Source organism: Centroberyx gerrardi, chromosome 7 (assembly GCF_048128805.1).
Source record: "Centroberyx gerrardi isolate f3 chromosome 7, fCenGer3.hap1.cur.20231027, whole genome shotgun sequence".
Classification (NCBI taxonomy): domain Eukaryota; kingdom Metazoa; phylum Chordata; class Actinopteri; order Beryciformes; family Berycidae; genus Centroberyx; species Centroberyx gerrardi.
In genome coordinates, this window is record NC_136003.1 from 3,326,437 (window position 1) to 3,334,435 (window position 7,999).

General features: G+C 41.2%; 1 protein-coding gene across 1 annotated transcript in view; it reads right to left on the reverse strand.

The window, feature by feature from the left end:
* Positions 1-6,379, reverse strand: part of abat (4-aminobutyrate aminotransferase) — a 46,517-nt gene extending 40,138 nt beyond the window's left edge. The window contains exon 1 of the mRNA XM_078284828.1: positions 6,303-6,379. The gene's annotated coding sequence lies outside the window, so the exon portion shown is untranslated. The remainder of the gene's footprint in view (positions 1-6,302) is intronic.
* Between the last annotated feature and the right edge of the window lie 1,620 nt (positions 6,380-7,999).

Genomic DNA, 7,999 nt, shown 5'->3' on the forward strand with positions numbered 1-7,999 from the left:
TGCAGGAGTGGACGTCCAAGGATGAAGGGAAAGAAAGAGTACAACAGAGTGACAGCCAGTGTAAAACTGTGTACTGGGCAGGAAATCGTAAGAGCAATAGAGAAAAGTGGAGGAAGAAAACTGTGACGGCTAAATACAATATAAACAAAAAGGATAAATGGCGGTCAGGCCTCTCCAAGGAAACTGAAAAATCTGCCTTCAGTTTCCAAGGTGACCAGAACAAGGACTGAAACAGCAAGCCCATTGTGAACTGGACCAGTCGGTACTTCCTAATTCCACAAAGGTTTGGAGGACTGGTTTTATAACCACCAGTGACTGGCACAGCTTGCCAACAGAGCAAACTTTAGTTGTTGTGCTTATGTGTTGTCATTTGTTGTGCAGTGAGGTGAAATCTGACTGAGCACAGCAGATGAAATCCAAAATCCGGGTTCAAATTAGCATTTTGAAACATTAGCCTAGTTATGGCCATTGATGAGGATCTTTTTATCTCCCAGGGTTTCGGCTAAATGAGCGTATACTGTACTGTAATGCTTGACCTATAAAGGCTTTGCAGTTGCGTCACATCTGCTATCAACCACATCTGGCCCAGTGGAGAATAGGTTGTGCGCAAATAATGTCCAAATATATAACAACCAGGCTAGAAAAAGCGAGATATCTGCGAAAGACTGTGAGTGCAGCAATGTTAAAAGTAAAAGTGAATGGTCTGATAACATAATTTGTTTCTAAATTTAGGTTACAGTGTCACAGTAAACTGTCTTGTCTTTAGCCCTAGTCTCTCTACTCCAAAACACTCTGAGTTGTAGCTTGAGAAGAGTCAACTCAGTTAACCTGAACAAACCGGTTTTTAGTTTTGTTTGCTACTAAGACTAATATTTGCTTCTACTAGAGATGTCAAATGTGTTAGCAACAGGGCAGCGAACTTATGTTGCGGTCATAAACTGTCAGCAGCAATCAGATATCAGCGCTTCCTTGTTTCCCTACCGATATGATTTTGTTGCATGAACATAGTTCCACCTGGCAAGTGAAAAATGGACGAAAAGTTGATTACAGCTGTTCAAAGCCTGACAGTTCTCAGACTACAGGAACAAACATCTCAAACACAATGCTTGGAGAGTGGTTGTGTCCATCGTTGGGGTTGCTAGTTAACTCTAAGCAATGAGGTTATCCAGCTATATGTTCATTCCTGTGTCATCTTTACTGTTGCATAAGATTTTCTCATCTATAAGCCAAGCTCACCAGTTTCCACAACAGTTGCTTCAGTGCAAAAAACCCCCATATATTCCTGTCTTGAGATGAACAAGAGGGAGGAGCATCTTCTATACTGCGAAAGTGGTGGCGGGTCAAAAAAACTGCTCATTCCTTCATCACTGTCATTTTCAAGCCGGTTCCAGCTAGCTTGTCGCCCAGGGGCGACAAGTTAAAATGCCCCGTTTCACACCTCACCGCCAGCCAACTCATTAGCAAGAAAACCCAGATACAAGAAACAAGAACACAGTAGTTCCTCAGGTCATTGCATTGGTGAAGAATTCATTTAGGCCTTTGACCAACCCAAACACTTTAAACCTCCCTTTCCCGCTGCAATCAATATATTGCCATTATGATTGTCCTGTCTATTTTTAATGTGTTGGAAGACCAATTCCCCAATGAGTGACAATTAAGGGTACTTCTACGGCAACTGCTGCTGCTACCACTGCTACTAACCATAGAGTGTAAACCATACATGTATTTTTATAGCATTTTAGCCAACAAATTGCCAGCCTTTTCCGAAGACCTGCTTTTGGATTTGTATGTATATTTCTGTCATACAACTCTAAAAGAGCCCGAGACCAGTTTGGATAGCATCTCTTGCTAAGAGATTTGAGGAAATTACTATGACTAAAACTATCCTATATACTATTTATTTCGAGAGTATGTATAAAATTTGAGTCTGTATAAAAATGTGAGTGGTTATGTGATGACTGTGACAAATCGTCTCTGTTGAAGCAGACATTTCTCAAGTTGAAAACATGAAATTTTGGTCCTAAACTTGTGTAAGCATTCCGATTCAACATGCAAACAGGCTGAGCCACACACACAAAGACAAAACACACACCTTTCTAGGTCAATGGTGCTTTGCCTTGCAAAACACCAGCATAGGCTGCTCCTAAAAGCAACCTGCTGCCTTTCTTCTCATCTACAGGAGGACATGAATGAATCCCAGCATGCCGCATGGAAGTGTTCCTATCCTCTACATGGCAATCAGATCAGATTCAAACTAAAAAGAGGCAAGAGGATCACTCTTAACTATGCTACAAATCATATGATTTCAGAAGCAAAGAGCCATCTGCAATAATCTCAAAGATGAGGTAGAACAGGATGTTCACGGCATGAATGTACCATCAAAAAATTAGCAGGAATCAAGTGACTCTATCGAGTTAGGATGGACCAAGATCCCTGTGGAACATTTCTAGAACCTTGTTGGATCCAGGCCTTGAAGAATTCAGGCTGTTCTGGAGGCAAAAGGGGGTCCTACCTAAGCTTGGGCGATATCCAAAATAAAATATTGCGATACTGTCCTGCCAAAATATCGCGATATATGATATTATCGCACGTTTTTTTGTTTTGTTTTTTTTTGTCCGTTTTTTCCCCGGGTTTTTTTGGAGGGGTATTTTATTTTATTTCTTCCAAATGACATCAAATTTCTAGTCACAAAATATTGTGATATTCGATAATATAGAATATCGGCCCAAGCCTAGTCCTATACCTAATAAGATGGATACTGAGTGTATACTCGAAAACCATTGTACAGTGGTCAACAGAACAGATAACTACCACAATAGCAACATTGATGATATATCTCCCCTCAGACTGGTGCTCTTTGACTATATGGAGTAGAATAGCATCTGCTAAGAGAGACAAAGGCTAATAATGAGTCAAAAAAAGACTGTTGTGTAACCACAGCTGCAGTGGGGTATTATTGAACACTGGAACTGGCCCTGCCGCTTGGTCCGCTGATGTTTGATCATTATAACAAGGTTCCCGCATGAGAGAGAGAGAGATAGAAAGGCACTGCTATTACTGCACATTTTACTGTTTTGTTTTTACTGTATTGCATGTTTGTGTATTACTTGTCATTGCATACTTTTTGTCTTTGCAAAGCAATTGCCCTTTGGGATTGAATAAAGAACCTGGCCTGGCCTAAACTGAACTGAGACTGATAGACATGAATATATATTATTTGAGTTATTTGAATGCCTGCTGTTCTGAGCATTAAACTGCAAGAGATAAAGATATGGGCTGTCAGGGTAGCAAGAGAGTGGGAAAGGTTTATGAGGCAGATAGCATGTCAAAGCTAGCAGAGCTAAGAGTTAGAACGAAGAGAGGTATCGTTGTAATTGCCTATAATGTTTCATCTTCATTAATCAGGCATGCAGCCAAGAGTCCCAGAAACAGGATGTGGGAGCATCAAAGTGGTGATAAAGATAGAAATGGGTTCAGCATGTTTTGCAACACAAGTTTCAGGGAAAACAGAAATGTCACTCCTGAATTTGCAATTGTACTGTTCAGTCTTACTTCAGGGTGAGTAGGAAATATAGCCTGTTTTAATCACCCCAAATGATAAAAAGATTGTTGCTCATTGCTCTATCTTGGCAATCAGATGCAGTTATTACAGGGTCTGTCTGTCTGATCATTATAACGATCTAAGCCACATTCATCCAGCGGTGCAGTTGGAGTTGAACTCTTGGCAGCTGGCAGAGAGCTGTCAGGTCACCGAGTCAGGAATGTGACCTAAATATGGAGTTTGGCTACTGTTCCTGTAACGCAATGCCTCTGTTTACTATCCTTAGGTGCTCTGTCACAGATGGTATTAACAAAACACCTCTAGAATGTCTATCAAGTGCAGTGTTTCCCATTTATTCAGCGGCAGTGGCCCTTCTACTGTTGAAAAAAAATAAAAAACACTGTTAATTTGTTAAATTGTAAAGATAATGAAAATTCATCTTCTCGCCTTACTACTCACCCCAAACAAAATCTAAGCCGATCATGGTATAATTACAACTAGCCGTTAATGACCACCGCTCCCCACTACTACAGCTTGTTGTTTACATATGTCCAATTCCATTAAAGATGCAATCGTTGCAACACGTTAGCTAGCGTCGGCCATTTTTATGTGTACTGTTGGGCCAGTTTCCGCATAAACAGACTTACGCCAAGTCACTGAGGCAAGAGGTTTTACAGCAAGAACCAAAGCAGCTTCTCCTTCGCCTTCCTGCCATGGATTGCTTATATGTTAATGCTGACTAGAAGAGCTAGAGAGAGAAGCTTTGATAAAGCTACGTTAGCCTCGTCGCTAACGTTAGCTTTCAGTTGAGTTTTGACAGTTTGCTAAGCACTCGTGCAACAGACACAACTGCACAGTTCTCAGGCAAGTGTGACAGACTTTACGGCCTAACCCTAACCCTTGTCCAGACTCGTGTTGTCACCACAGCAATTCACCCTAAAATTCCATAATCGCCATTTTATGCTTACTAGCCAAATTACCATGGCAATCAGTGGAAGAGCTGTTCTATCCATTTAAATTCTGTGGTTTAGGCTATCCCATAACCAATCACAAAATTGCTTATTCCGAATTCTGCCTAGCAACGGATGCTGACTGGCCTGAACAGATTTTTATTCAGTGAAACCACTGTTAATTGAAGCAATTCCAGACCTACAGCAAATATAGCCAAAGCGATTCAGGGGCAAAAAAAAGGCTTGTTCTCAAGACAAAAAAGCAACCAAAGCAGTATTATTATTCCAGTATTATGCACGGTGATATAAAATTAGATTTTGTCTGAGTTTTACACTAACTCTAGTCAACACATCACAATTTGATTTGGTCTCGATTGGCTCCCCTCACTCAACAATTACTGAAATCCTTCCAATCAGGCAAATGGAAAGCCGCCGCTCAGCAGGTTATACTTCATTTGAAGTAGCTGGTATTGTCATCCAGCATTGTGACTGTTCTGCCTATGAGGACTGAGTCATTCAATAAATACCCTTTTAACTAAGTTGCATTTATTTTGCAAACCATCACATTATTCTTATCCTGAGCCACAATATATTTGAACACCAAGTCATGAAAACTGAATCATATGGGACTTTAATATCCTGTATTTCTGGGGGGGGGGGGGGGGTTCTCCCTCTACAAGGAACTGAACGGTATTTGCAAGTTGGGTCACATGTCACAATGCAAGAAACTTTAACAGACAACAATTTTGACAACTTAATGCAAAGCAAGCTCACTAAATGACACTTGTTTTGCATCTAAACGGTCTCAAACCTTTAGTGTTTCTGTGCAGGTCTCAAATTGAGCTGTACTTGACATTACAAAAGAACATTACTGACAAGGTCCACGAAGACTGTTTTGGAGATGGAGATGGATAGACTGGATGATGCGATAATGAAGCTTCATCTGTGCATTTCCCCCTCAGCGAGTGAGAGGTTGATATGAATAAGGATCAGTTTTATTGGCCCAGTAGGTTTGCTTTTAGAAAAAATTGTGTATAAAAAAAGAAATGTATAACCTTAAGGAATTGGTCTCTTTCTGGACATAACAGGGGAAATTTTTCAAAAGTTGTGAAGTCTGTTGACGCCTCTTGCATTGTGACCTCTGACACATATTATATAGGCTAATATACACATATTATAAATATTATTCAGTTCCTTGTTATAGACCCTTTTTTCCCAAAGTGGGGTCCAGGGACCTCAAAATCTTTACAAATAGGAGGGGGGGGGCTTGACATGACAACGTTTGGGAATCACTGCTATAGACGCATGTAGAGTGAGACAAGACAGAGACTTCACTGTTAAAAACAGTCTGCATGACACAAGCCTGTTGTTCAGGCTGCCTGGGGACTTGCACCCAGTTGCTGAAAGTGGATTTCACAATCCTGCGTTCCTTTGATACAATCAACTGGTTCCGACTGGATCTGGCTGGCTTGTGCAAAGAACAGCGATCTCCTGAGTGCCATAGGTTAGACTAGAGGCCATAAATTATTAATAAATCAATTAGGACGGGATTGCAACTCCTTTCCTGGCATATAGACGCTGCAGACTGCGGCCACAACGCACCCGATGCTCTGACGGGTTCAGCAACAACATGCACCGAGTCCGGGGGAAGCGACGCAAGAAAGAAACGCAACCAAGCGAAATGAGAGGGGGCTGTGTTGTTGATCCGGGATGAAATCACTCTGCAAACCTGGATATGACGGGTCGGGAGTCGCGTCGGGCTGCGGCCACTCAGCCCGATGACGGTAATAAAAGTCAGAGCGGAGACTTACCGAGGATCGGACGATGGTCACCGAGATCTGCGGGTGAAGCCTCTGGTCTGCAGCCCGGCAGGTCGACAGGAGAGCTGGGTACCCGGGATAAATCTCTCCCTGGCCTGGATCCCCAGCAGGAGGAGGGACTTACCCCAGCTGGGGCCGGATCAGCCAATCAGATCGGCCCAAGAGAGCAACGGGAACAGACAACAGTCAATCGGACAAACGAGCCTGTTTTGACATAAAGCAGCCCTCTATGAACCAGTAATCCCTTAAAATAACCTTACATTTTCATTAATTCATCCCTTAATTCATGCAAAGTCCCCTTAAAATGAATGAAGGGAGTTATTAATGGAGGAGATCCCGTCGAAACCTCCTTCATCTTGACTCCTTACTTTCTAATTTAATGAAAAATTCAGGGAGACAGGAACTTTTCCATTAATTTCCACTTAATAACCCTGAACCATGCTCAAAAGGCATGAAAAATCCCTTGATTACTAGTGTCTCTGTGAATCAACCCATGAATAAGTCCCTTATAAACCCATGATACTAACCTTACTTTTTTAAAGCTGTTATTTTTAATGGATAATTAATGTTTATGTACTGAGAAATGAAGGGGTTTGGTTTCGTAGTGTATTCCAGGACTTTTCCATAACTAGGTTGGATTTTGTTGGATCCTGTTTTGTTCATGTTGCTTTTCACTCTGGTTTCCACTCCAGCTGGTCTGAAATGCAATGAATGTGTGAAACAAGTTGGAAGCTACATTCTGCTATATTCCTGTAAATGGAGCCATTCGTAATTCCCTGATGTTCCCGGACTTCCCCTGAGAATTTATCAAATTCCCTGACTTTGTGCTCTGGAACGCACCTCACCTCAACTCACCTATGAGGAGTTTTTGATCTGAAATTCTGTATCTGTAGTATGGAGGAGGAGGCGCTCTGCTGCTCTAGTCTTGACTGTAGTCTGCTGTTCTTGTCTAGTGTGCACAGGATCCCCCCTAGTGACCAACAAGGGAAAACACAAAGAAATTGCATTATGAAGGCAGTTTACCTTTTGTTATTATCAAGGAGGAGTAAAGAATCTGATTCATCTGATGTTTCACTTTGTGTTTTATTTAGAAGATGTAACAGACATTTCTGCAAAACAGTAAGTGAGTAAGTGACATTATTAGTTGTAATCCCAATCCGGACTACCTATTCTTCCCCCTTAAGAAATCACAGCATTTGCTTTCTCTCCAGTTTCCTACAAAGTTCCAATTTCAAAATTCCAGACTTTTTACCAGACATTCACAGCAACAAATATGAGAATAGGTGAGATGATAGGGGCCTAAAACCACAGAAAACGTGTAGCATATGTATTTTGGGACAGTACAACAATATTTTTCCATGCTTTCCTTAACTTTTTTGTGCACATTTTTTGCAATTTTTCAAGACCTGGAAATAGACACATTTTTTCCATACATTTTCCAGACTCTTCCAGAACTGTGTAGGAACACCGTTTTCTTAAATTTTTAATTACTATTTTGCTAATAACCATGGGACGGATGTTATGTTAACTGTCTGTTATCCTCGCTTCACAAAGCCATGCAATGCTAAGTATGGCTAGTGATTTTTTTTTTTCACTGCAGCCTCAAAACCATCAGAATCCACCTCAACAAAGACATGCATTTTTGCAATGCAAGATTAGCATTGGGTGTAGTTAAAGGCAGTCATTTT